The sequence below is a fragment of the Haliotis asinina genome, chromosome 16, assembly GCF_037392515.1.
Source record: "Haliotis asinina isolate JCU_RB_2024 chromosome 16, JCU_Hal_asi_v2, whole genome shotgun sequence".
In the NCBI taxonomy this organism is placed as follows: domain Eukaryota; kingdom Metazoa; phylum Mollusca; class Gastropoda; order Lepetellida; family Haliotidae; genus Haliotis; species Haliotis asinina.
In genome coordinates this window covers 16,967,736-16,980,517 of record NC_090295.1, presented here as the reverse complement: position 1 = coordinate 16,980,517, position 12,782 = coordinate 16,967,736, and the positions used below count along the sequence as shown (strand labels likewise).

At 39.3% G+C, this 12,782-nt stretch overlaps 2 protein-coding genes across 5 annotated transcripts in view; both read right to left on the bottom strand.

The window, feature by feature from the left end:
* The window catches only part of LOC137268878 (short-chain dehydrogenase/reductase 3-like), a 308,772-nt gene that overhangs the window by 80,709 nt on the left and 215,281 nt on the right, over positions 1-12,782 (bottom strand). The gene's annotated exons all lie outside the window — the stretch shown is intronic.
* The window catches only part of LOC137268873 (D-glucuronyl C5-epimerase-like), a 307,371-nt gene that overhangs the window by 115,350 nt on the left and 179,239 nt on the right, over positions 1-12,782 (bottom strand). The window contains exon 1 of one of the 4 annotated variants that reach the window (XM_067803458.1): positions 5,041-5,060. The exons of the other annotated variants lie outside the window; for them this stretch is intronic. The gene's annotated coding sequence lies outside the window, so the exon portion shown is untranslated. Of the gene's footprint in view, positions 1-5,040; positions 5,061-12,782 lie in introns of those variants that run through there. 4 annotated transcript variants of the gene reach the window in all.

The following is a 12,782-nucleotide window of genomic DNA, read 5'->3' as shown; positions in this document are numbered from 1 at the left end:
GCAATGTATACACATTCATCTCCTGCGACTGACGGATCTGAACTGTGTGTAAAGCCACTGGCCAAACAAGCGGCAGCTGTACAAGTCAATAGCTGATACAGGTAAGTCTGGCGGGGGCTACAGGTCAGGAAACACTTCTTGTATGTTTGTCGCGTAAATCTTTATTTGATTTGGAATAACTGTAAACATTTTTAAATTGCTCCATGATTATTCCAGAATTTATTTATTTTTTAATTTTTTTGTGATGACTTCTGAGAAGGAGTTAGTGAGTATGGTTTTATGCCACCTTTAGCAATATTTCAGGAACATCACTGGATACCAGAAATGAGCTTCACACATTGTACCCATGTGGGGATTGAATCTGGGTCTTCAGTGTGATTAGCGAATGCTTTAACCACTAGGCTATGCCATCTCCCTTTTGAGATGGACTATTGTATTTATCTTTTGACAAAGAGGTGCCCCTTAGCATACGTTGTGAAGTATCTTATTACTTGCACAGTTAACAGTGATGAGGATTTTTTGCATTAATCTCAAGATTTGCAGCATGATGACAATCTAAATACACATTTTATGGGAGTAAAGATGAATTCATAACAATGTCCCATGGAAGGATTCCAATGAGGTTTTTAACAAATTTCTGCACATTTAAAAAAAACCCCCCAAAATCCCCACTCCATAAGCAGTGACAAGATTAATCCTTATCACACAAGTTTTCCTTCCTTCAGCAGCAAGTTGATGTACGTGCCTCCAATCCAGTTGAGTCATCATTGCCGAGACTATTCAGCTATTTTTATAACAAATAGCTCTCTACAACATTAAACAATCCTTCTCCCAATACTCTAAACCCTCTCGATCCCACCACAAACAAATCCTACCTGAGCTACCTGAATATCTGCACCACGACACCCCAACAAAATGGATAATCAAAATCGATTCTCCCGGAATTTCATTTCACATCTACGAAAAGGACACTTTAGCCCAACGTATAGATCAATGATAATTTTCAACCAGTCACTTTTTTAATGGAGTCATACCATTCCACATAACTTCCACATCACATCAAACACTGAGTTTCCAGTTTCACTGAGCAGACAACATTCTGTCCCAGAAACCTGGAATCAACTAAGAAACAAAATCGCCTTACATTTCATCATCTCCTTGTAAATATTTTGAGTTCACACAAGAGCACAGGAATGTCAAGTGAGGTAAGTGAACACCTTCAGTATGAACCGGCAGCACTTGACTTGTTAATACCATGTTTTGACCACGTGCAATAAACACATGGAGGATGGACATGTATGTAAACATGTAATTAAGAAACCATAAACAGCAGATAACTGAAATTCATAGCACACAGTGCTGAGGCTCGAAGGGAGTATTGGATCCAGAGATGAAGGCGTCTGAAGTAAGTTTAGTGCTTGAAATTGATGAAACACGCTGATATGGAGTTGTTAGCCAGCTCATGCACTGCTGACTAGTCTCCTTCTGAGTTGTAAAACAGTTACATGAAACACTCACACTAAAATAATGACAACAGTCAAATCTGATGAATGAGTGTAACTGAGACAGCTTTCCAAGCAACATATTCTGATACATTTACATGAAAAACACAGTCAAATTTATTTGTTTTGTAACTTTCACAGTAACCGTCTACAGTAATGCTAACCAGAAACTATTAACAAGATTACCGCAAATTCTTGACAGACCAGTGCTTTTCATCATCATTCATCAAAAACAGTGCTTACAAACAGTAACTTTAAGAATAGTTTTTATTCAGGTATTCAAGTCATAATTATGTGAAATAATTGGAAGAAACATTTAAAGCAGAATTGGCAAAGAGTCAAGTCGCCTGTTAATAACAGAAATAACTACTGCAAGACAGGCAGACTGCTATTTTTGAACAGCAGACGACCATTTCAATGGTCTAACAGCTATTTTGAATCCATCTCAACAGGAAAAGGAAGACAACTGATTGTTGAACTTATCTAGTGTCTTGTTTCTCTTCAAAAGACGTTTCAAGACCAATCATATTAACTGGCAGAAATAAACTGATATCATTTGTTGTTTTCGTGGTATATTCCAGTGACTGAATATATGTGAGCAAATATTGTGTATTTCAACACCACTGCCACTAAGAATCTCAAATGCCACCAAAAGCATCCTATAATCAGTTTCAACAAGTTTGCATTAGAAATATTTGTGCTATTAACAAAAAGTAGAGTCAACAGTAGAAACTTGCGAGTTTCATATATAATTCATATTATGTTCATACCATATTAATATTATACTTCATATCACAATTGTATTGCATTCATGTTAAATTACACTCATATAAACTTCATATTACATTCATATTGAATTACATAACACTAGACACATAATTGCTGAGTATATTAAAAACATCTTTCAACAGTAAATTTAAGACACTTTTATGCAAGACAACTTTTGTACTCCATCATGACGAGATGGTGGTGGGGTAGGCTAATGGTTAAAGCGTTTGTGTGTCATGCCAACAACCTGGGTTCGATTCCCCTCATATATGCAATGTGTGAAGCCCATTTCTGATGTCCCCTGTCATGTTATTGGTGCAATTTTGCAAAAGGCGGTGTAAAACCATACTCACTCACTCACTTACTCTACTTCTAGTGTTGCCAAGCCGGAGTGAAATGCTACAGTCCATATTTAGATACACCCAGTAGCAACAAAGAAAACGCAGCCACACAGATGTTGGTCATAAATACCGTAACAACAAAACCAAAATGTCCCATCAGGATACAACAAATGAGATGTCATCCACAAAAGTTATCCTCCTGTACTGCTTCTGAAAAGCCAGTTTGCATCTTAACATCTGTTGCACAACGAAATTAAGACTTTTATTGATTTTTCGCAGTGGTTATCTCTTCATAATGTATGGCATTATCCTGTGTCACCCTAACTCAGATCCTTGCTCCCTGAATTGTAAACAACACTGGCATCTTGCCTAAATAAACCAGCACACATTAAGAGATCCTTATGTCAGCTCATGCTTGTTTCAAATAAAACACCTGGGTCAGAATTAATCTTCAAGTCATCCATGCTTGTCGTAAGAGGCGATTAATAGGATCAGGTTTTCTAGCTCGCTGACTTGTTTTTACTCATGTCATCATGTTCCAGTTGTTTAGATTGAAGCACATGGTGTTGATCACAGGATTGCCTAGTCCAGACTTGATTATGCAAAGACTGCCATCATGTAGCTTTAATCTTGCTGAATGCAGCACTAAATAGCCCTAAAACCAACATATTAAAACAATCCAATATCAGTTTCAATAAACAAAGATTTCGAGTGTAGAGACTTTTTCACAACCTCCCCAGCTTGTGTAAAGTGTGTCCCTCCATGTTAAGAAAGAAGTAAAGTGTACAAGTGTAAAGCATTAATCATATAATGCACAATATAAATGGGGTCCCTCCCACACACTTTTGAATTTATTCTTCTTGAACAAATCAGATATTGTTCACGCTGGTTTTAATCCCAAACAAGTCCACATTTGTGGTTTTTATGTGCACCTAAAAATATTTCCTAATAAAGAGTAGTAACCTGGTGGTTAAAAGGTTCACTCGTTACGCAAATGATCGGAATTCAATTCCCAACATGGGTACAATGTGTGAAGCTCATTTCTGGTGTCCCCCATCCTGATATTGCTGGAATAAAGCGGCATAAGTCCAAACATCCTCGCACTCTCTTTCACAACAAGATGAGCTGAAACTAAACAAACACTGTACAAGTGGGCTACCCTACAGCAGTTTCAACTACACATTACGAGTCAATATTAACCTATTTCACATAAGTGTTATCCTGTATAAAGTCAAACACAAGCAAAGTCCTTAACCACTCAACCATCATAACTTGATCACATTGAATCTACATTTAATATGAGGTATGCCATGTGAAGGATCTAAACCAAGTGAACACCCTATCCACTCAACCACGCTACCTGACCACCTTTCCCATGACGAACTAAGATGAAATTTACATTGAAACACCTTTAACACTGAAAAACCTTTCCCAGGTTCATCTGTAGTTGTGCAATTTTGAAAAAGGGGGTAGGTGGGTGAGGCAGTGGGAATTGAACCCCAGACTCTGGCAAAACCAACATAAAATGTGGTTTTTAGACATTTTCAGTAGGGGGAGGGATTTAAAGCCCCCGAAGCCTCATAAAAGTGGTAATACATATCAGGAGTCAAATCCAAGCCTACAACTTAAACACTCGACCTCTTAACTAACATTAACATGTGACATCCATGCTCAGTTCATGTGTCCCCTGCCTTGACATTGCTAAAAGCGACATAAAACTAAACTCACAATTTCATACTTTCATTCAAACTCTTATTCCTCTCAAGTTAGGACAATGTCATGACATAGATGCACCTATTCTTCAAGCAAATGGCTCCCCAAGCATATCTCAGATACCTGTAGAAGCAATCTACACGTCTGCTTACTTGATAACAAGCAGCAGGAAAGGTAAACACACTTGTGGCATTTCGTTGTCAAAAACTTTTCTCAAAACATGGAAACAAATATAAACATGCTGGTCAATTTTTTAAAACCTTGAACTGAAAAAGTACCAATGCCCCAATGTTGGCAGAGATTACCATCCTGTACCCTTGAGGAATTTCAACCTGAACTGATGATAAATAATGTGTGTTATAGAGTTCTAAACACTATATATGTTATCAAACCCGCACTTACCCCGTCTCTCTATCAGCATGAGCCCTTGGTTAGTAAAATCCTCGTTTACACAGCGAGTTCTCTCAAACATGTGAGTGAGCTCTACACCGAGCTAAATCAATAACAACAGTTGAACATGTGTTCAGCCCCCACAAACCTGAACAGTGTGATTCTGAGGTGGTCAGTTAAAATCGGACCTGAAATTGACTGTTATAGCAGCTCCATGTGTCCATTCCTGAATGAAAACATGAGGAGAATGAGTATGTTGGTGTATCGAAGCAGTGTAAACTAACGCACACTCACACACATGGGCAACACAACACCACGATGCTAACCTGTGCACTGCTGTCAGAGCCTGTCCCCGGTGGCAAAATATCCTCTGGATTGTCGGACAGGTCACTCAGTAACTTAAGTCTGTTCGGTCAGTGTAAAACACACATGGGTTTGGGTATCACATGGACGAGTGAATCGATGGACCCAAACCAAAACAGTTGCAGAGGATATGGGTTTGGCTATGTGCCACACACCTCCCCTAACTCCTGGCCCATTCTCTTGCCTCCTGGAACCAATATGGTAATTATTTACAGGAATAGTTCTTTGTCTTTTTATCTTGGGAGTCGTCAGCAGAGGGAGCAACTAGCCGCCATTTGCGTGGCTCCACAGACAGGAGCAACTGTTAATAGCTCCGAGTACACTGATAATTGATTCTTCACTGAGAGACTCTGGGACTAGCTGCTCCACTACAGCATTGCGATGGCTCCCATGGTCTCCTGTACCGCCTGCTCTGCTACTGCTCAGTGAAGACTGAGAGGTAAGGGTACTGGCTGAGTATTGGAGGGAGCTACAGGCACCACAGAACTGTCACTGCGTCAGCCACACATTGCCAGCAGAGCATGTCAGGAGGGACATGCTTTCATAAGTGAGGAATTCCTTCTTGCACAGACTGAGACATACTATTTTAGTTTGGGCTATTTATAGACCTATAGTCACAGATTTGATTCCGAACATGTGGGTTTCTCCCTGCTGGGTTATTTGAAGAATTTGCAAATTCACCCTCTCACTGAATTGAATTGCTTTAATTAAAATTTTAGGAAACACATAAAATTTTGAACTAATCAATTTTGAAGAAATGTGAACATATTACATCAGTACACGAGTGCATGGTTACATATATAATATTAATTGTACGAGAAAGAAAGAGTAGCTTGACTACATAATTTGAACAACATTACAAAACCATCATGTTAAATTATTATACATGTATAGCCAGTAAATATGCAGTTGGATGAGACAGACACCAAAGATACTGACTCATCATTTTGCGAGCTGAAAGTTTTAACACTATGAAATATTAACACAGTCATTAAAATTCATAAACTGAGAGTACTGGGATGATATGGACGAGGGCATACAGATGTGGTCTGTATGGAATGGACCTTGCGAAATGTCTGTTCCCCCACCCTGAACATGATCATGAAAATTCTAGACTATGAAAATATACATCATGAGTGGGCTCAAGTTCCTTCTGCAGGTTAACTAGAGCTGTGACATTTGGAAAAATAGAGAGTTGTGACAGTAGGGTAACTGGAGAGTTGAGACGGTAGGGTAACTGGAGAGTTGTGTCAGTAGGGTAACTGGAGAGTTGTGTCAGTAGGGTAACTGGAGAGTTGAGACAGTAGGGTAACTGGAGAGTTGTATCAGTAGGGTAATTGGAGAGTTTTGTTGGTAGGTTACTAGCTAGAGAGTTCAGACAGTAGGCTAAGTAAAAGAGTTGAGACTGTTGGGTACTGGAGAGTTGTGTCAGTAGGGTTGTGTCAGTAGGGTAACTGGACAGTTGTGTCAGTAGGGTAATTGGAGAGTTTTGTTGGTAGGTAACTAGAGAGTTCAGACAGTAGGCTAAGTAAGAGAGTTGAGACTGTTGGGTAACTGGAGAGTTATGTCAGTAGGGTAACTGGAGAGTTGAGACAGTAGGGTAACTGGAGAGTTGAGACAGTAGGATAACTGGAGAGTTGAGACAGTAGGGTAATTGGAGAGTTGTGTCGGTAGGGTAACTGGAGAGTTGTGTCAGTAGGGTAACTGGAGAATTGTGTCGGTACGGTAACTAGAGAGTTGTGTCAGTAGGGTAACTATAGAGCTGTGACACTGATCATCATCTCACTGACACAAAATAATTAACTATACCAAACTTAATTACATCCCAAATTAATTGCAGTGAAACTTGGTAGAGGACTGAATAAATGCTAACAATGAAGACAGACAAATTAAGGATCGAAAAGGTTAAGTAGGTTCCCTAGTTGTTAAGCGGCAAGTTTATGAATATTAATACACACACACTACACAGGCTGGTACAGATTGAGGCATTTCTGGATCTGCAGAGGCCACAACCCAAGGGATGGGTCAGTCTGAATGAAGTGGCCAGTGAGGATGGATAGGTCACCTGAGATGAATGGACAACAAACTGTTTTACACTGACTGCTTCCAGCTACTGGTCAAGGCCAGATAGGGTCAATCAGCTGTTGAAAGAGTTGCTGTTGGGGTTTGACTATGAACTATTGATATCAGCTGTTGGTGGTGTTGCCAACAGTTGTTGGAATACTGCAATAAGCTGTTGGAGGAGCTGCAATGAGCTGTTGGAGGAGTTGCAATAAGCTGTTACAGGAGTTGCAATCAGCTATTAGGGTTGTTTGTATCAGCTGTTACAGGAGCTGCAATGAGCTGTTGGAGGTGCCTGTTTCCACTATTGGTGGAGCTGCAATTAGCTGTTGGAGGTGTCTGTATCAGCTGTTAGAGGTATTTGTATCAGCTGTTAGAGGTATTTGTATCAGCTGTTAGAGGTGTCTGTTGCTATTGGTGGAGTTGCAAATGCTGTTGGTGGAGTTGAAAAAGTCTGTTGGAGGTGTCTGTATCAGCCATTGGTGGAGTTGCAATCAGGTGTTGGAAGTGTTTGCATCAGCCATTGGTGGAGTTGCAATCAGCTGTTGGAGATGTTTGTATCAGCTATTGGTGGAGTTGCAATCAGGTGTTGGAAGTGTTTGCATCAGCCATTGGTGGAGTTGCAATCAGCTGTTGGAGGTGTTTGTATCAGCTGGTGGTGGAGCTGCAATTAACTGTTGGAGGTGTCAGAGGTGTTTGTATCAGCTGTTTGAGGTGTCTATTTCTATTGGAGCTGCAATTAGCTGTTGGGGGTGTTTGCATCAGCTGTTGGAGGTGTATGTTTCTATTGATGGAGCTGCAATAGCAGTTGGTGGATTTGCAATCAACTGTTGATGGAATTGCAAATAGCTGAATCTGTTGTTGCAAAACACTGTTGGTGGCAGTCATCTCACATTTCACTGGGGTTATTTTTCAATTTACAAGCAATTATATATATCATTATTCAGAAAGCAAGTGTCAGCGTCTTTGTTGCAGTGTTTTCGGTCAGCTGTAGAAAGTTAATCCCCTGGATATCTAGTAATACCCTTTATCTATCTATGTAACTATCTTCTAAAAAGGCAAGTTTCGACAAGCAGACAGGAAAATGATGATGGCCTGTTATTTATATTGTTTAAAGTTTCATTCATACTATCACTTCTTATTTTAGAGACTTGTGCAAATCAACTGTTGTGGACCTGTGAAGGTCCAGGGGTAGAATAGGCCTTCAGCAACCCATGACTTGCCATAAAAGGTGACTTTGCTTGTCATAAGAGGCGATTAATGGGATCGGGTGGTCAGGCTTTCTGGCTTGGTTGACAGGTGTCATCAGTTCCCATATAGTGCAGATGTTGATCACTGGATTGTCTGGTCCAGACTTGATTATTTACAGACCGCAGCCATGTAGCTGGAATATTGCTGAGTGCGGCGTAAAACTAAACTCACTCGCACACTTCCGTTGTGGGTGTACAGACTCCAGTGACAGGGGCCAGTATGTGACTTGATGGATGACTCGTTTCGGTTGTCTGGGTTTAATGCCTTTTATCAACCAGACCACATCTTGACCAATAGATTACATGGCTTTGTATGACCAGAATTAATTGTTGCAGACACATTCAAACCTGAAGTTCCCTCTAAGACACACAGAACATTTGTGTCACAGTTTCTCAACAATGGTATTTCCAATTATAACATCATGTTTTGGGGGGGTTTTTCATTTCACAAACACAATGTTAGTCTGAAAGGATCTCCATGGTGTTGATAAAAGCAAGGTAAGACAAGGAAATTAAATATGATACAAAACAATACACCACATTGTAATGTAATGCAATGCAAAACATTACAATACAATACCAAACTGAACAAATGTAGGAATCCATGATAACAGTGACCTTGCAGTCTCATCTAAAGATGATCTGTGGCAGCGAGACGTCATCTAGTTAAGTCTATATACAGTAAGCCTTGCTGGCTAAACCCTGTCAGAAGCCGTCAAGCTTTCTTCATCCTCAATCTGTGTTCAAGCACTGATTTGTTTTCTGATGAGGAGCCAAGGAAGAGTACAGTCTGAAGACAGTAATTGAGATTCTGTGTTAGGGATGTCTGATCTGTTCTAGACAGTATGACGTTTGTTTGTTGTGTCTGGGTTGTTGTAAACTGTACAAGGTTTGTTATTTTACCCACATTTAAGAATAATAAAGCTATATGAGCTGACATGTCCTGACAGTCCTGGTGGTTGATATAATGAGTTCCAATACACAGGACAGATGCTTGTTACATGTTTATGCCACAATCAGCAATATTCCAGCTTTTTTATGGTGGTCTATAAATAACCAAGTCTGGATCAGAGAATCCGTCAATCTAGTGCTCAACAGGATGGATTTACTCAATCATATTGTAATTACATGTGTTCAGACCCATGAAGATCCGGCATAGTATAAGCCTTCAGCAACCCATGCTTGATATAAAAGGCGACTGCGCTTGTCGTAAGAGGTGACTATGAGAATCGGGTGGTCAGGCTAGCGGACTTGGTTGACACGTCATCGCTTCCCAATTGTGCAAATTAATGCTCATGCTGTTGATCACTGGACTGTCTGGTGCAGACTTGATTATGTACAGACTGCTGCTATAAAGATGGCATATTGCTCAGTACGACATAAATCTCACTCATTCACTCACATGTGGCAATCACACTAGTGAGCCTGACCACCAGATCCTGTTGTCACAGGAGTATTATCTCTTATGACAAGCATATCAAAGTGGAATTTTCAGCAAGAAACTGGGTAGTGCTGGGCGATTGGAAGTTGACAAACAGGCTGTACATCTGGACTTGTGACAGTTCTGCTAATACCTAATCCAAGTAGTTGCAACTACCTAACTACATTCAGTAGGGTCAAAGTCCTGTGGGCTGGGAGACAGATAATTATATGAGGTGGAAATATCTATGTACTGAAATTTTATTATGATATTTTGCAGACCACTGTGACATTACCTGTTACCATGATGTCACAATCAAATGATGTCACAAATATTTCCACATGATAAAAATGCCTTTATCAACCAGATCACATCTTGACCAATATATTAAATCTGAGGCCTTGTGTGACCAGAATTAATTGTTGAGGACCCATTCAAAATGAAATTCCCCCTCAGATACAGGACATTTGTGCATTGTCTCACAGTTTCTCCACCATATTATTTTCCTTTTTACAACCCATTACTTTGATACCAGTTAAGTTCTTAAAGTCAAGGTTTGTCCCTGGGTTCTAAATTTCCTACCTTAATAGATTTCCTTTTGAGATTAAAAGGGGTTTATGTTTCTGTCACAAATTATATTTTTTCAGAGACTTAACACTAGTCTTGATTTTGTCTGGGTTTTCCGTACAACTTTTAGCAATATTCCACAATATCACCGCTTCGGGACAAATCATGAGCCAGTCGGGTCTCATATGACAACACCAGTCATTTGGGACATACAGTGGAAGCTGTCAAAACCGGCATCTGTCCAATCCAGCAAGTTGCCAACACTGGCTTAAAATCACAGTCCCTTTCGTGGCTAGTACATTTATCATCAGCTCTACAATCTGGCACATTGTTTAAACCGGATTATTTCATCAGTCCCAATGAGTACTGGTTTAGACAGCTTCCACTGCTTTTGGAAGAAAAATCACAGCTTTTGGGGTGACCTCCTTTAAAAAATGAAAAGTCACCCTTAACAAAAACAAACTTTGAAGGAGCTCAATATTATTTTACTAATATGGGATCGATTATAGAGTTGACAACATAAGTGATGATCCATGAAGATCCTGTCTTGGGGTCACAACTCTGCATGGCAGTATGAACTCGCTTGTGTCCATCAGGGCCCTGCCATATCGAACTTCCGACTCCAATTACCTTCTTTCGAGAAAACGAACTGCCATGATTGAAATTTTCTTGACAAAACGTATTCAATAAAAAATGTTGAAAAACCTCCTTTTTTGACCACCAACCTTTTAAAAAATCAACAAGTTTCAGATAACTAGTAATGGAAACAAACTTTCAGCGATTGCTAATAGGCATCCCTTTAACTCATCATTCTGTGCCGATGATTTCTATTTCCCAGCAAGGAGGAGTAATGTAAGGATTTGTGATTTCCTTGTATGCATGCTTCAGAAACTTTTAAAACCTTCTGCAATGAACTAAAAGCTGGAAGGCTTTTTCATCAGCTTACTCTGAGAGAACTTTGATATTTTGATAACTGTGACAGGCCCACCCCCCTTTGATCTAACATCCGTCCAAATCCTGTTTTAAGAACAAGTGAACGCTCCATTGCATGGACCTTGGGAAAGCATTTCTCCAATCTTTGCAATCTATTATGGTCATTGCATAAACAGGGTCTTCAAAAGTTTGAATATTGTTGGGCTAAAGGAAACACAAAACATCCCTAGCTTTAAACAGGAAGTACAAGCATATCTTTTGCAAAACTGAGGGATCATCTCAATATGATCGCCCTCAAATAGAACGAGGACCAAGATTCGTTTCTGTTTGATCACTGTACTGATGATTTGTTCACATTTGAAAAACATCAATAATTTTGTCTATCCCATGTCAATATCACATACACAAATCAATATGTAATTAATCATCTTAAAACAGTTTTCAAATCTGTTAAAAGATGACTAGTATACGGTCCCTACCAGTTCATGCATGTACTTTTGATTGACAGGTTTCAATGTCTACTGCTATGCCTTGTTGCAAACTTACTGGATATATCAAAAACAGGAAGCAATATCGTCTACAGGAAGTGGATTAACAGAATGGGATTTCTAAGTTGCCAATTACTTTTGATTAAATTTATTTGTTCCAACAGACATGAGGATGAACTTTCAACGTACTTGCGGAGGGTGCACATATGGTAGATATAGAAGTCAAAGGTGTTTGGAGAGAGGAATCTTAAGAAGGAAAATGTTGATAATGATAATGAAGATCTTCATCATCCTGATCATCATCCTCAGGCTTGTCATTATTTTTGGGAAGCAAAAAATCATGGTTTTTGTTGTAATGGACAAAAAAATCACCATCATCACTGTCATATTTGTCACCATCATTGCAACTGAAAAGGTTTACATTCATTCACATCAAATATATTCACATCATCATCATCATCATCATCATTCCGATGCTTATTGGTTAAAATAGTTGATATGAAAATGATGGTTGTAGTTTGAATTTAGATTTGATTATGTTGACCTTGAGCATTGCATTTTGAAAAATGGGTGCAGATTTTAACTGGCAGAATAATACTGAGCACCTGAAATAGATATTTTGACAGAAACAAATAACTCTATCTTGGAGAAAGCTGCAGTGAGGTGAGAGTTTCTAAACTTTGTATTGAGTTTCCATATTATAGAAAGAGCTGAGATAAAGGTAGAATTATGTTTATTTGACAGTGTGAGCAACTAAACTGATGATGATTGAAATGATGGTGATAATGGAGATGATGATGAATAGAATTATTGATGATATCGGTGATGATATCGTGTTAGGTAATAGTGACACATTGACCAACATTACAACACCACAGAGCACAGACGAATGACAATGTTGATGACATTGATGAGAGAGACAGCCCTGACACCGGGAAATGTCACACTGATTTGAAGACGAGCTGATTGAACATCATTATCCTTCC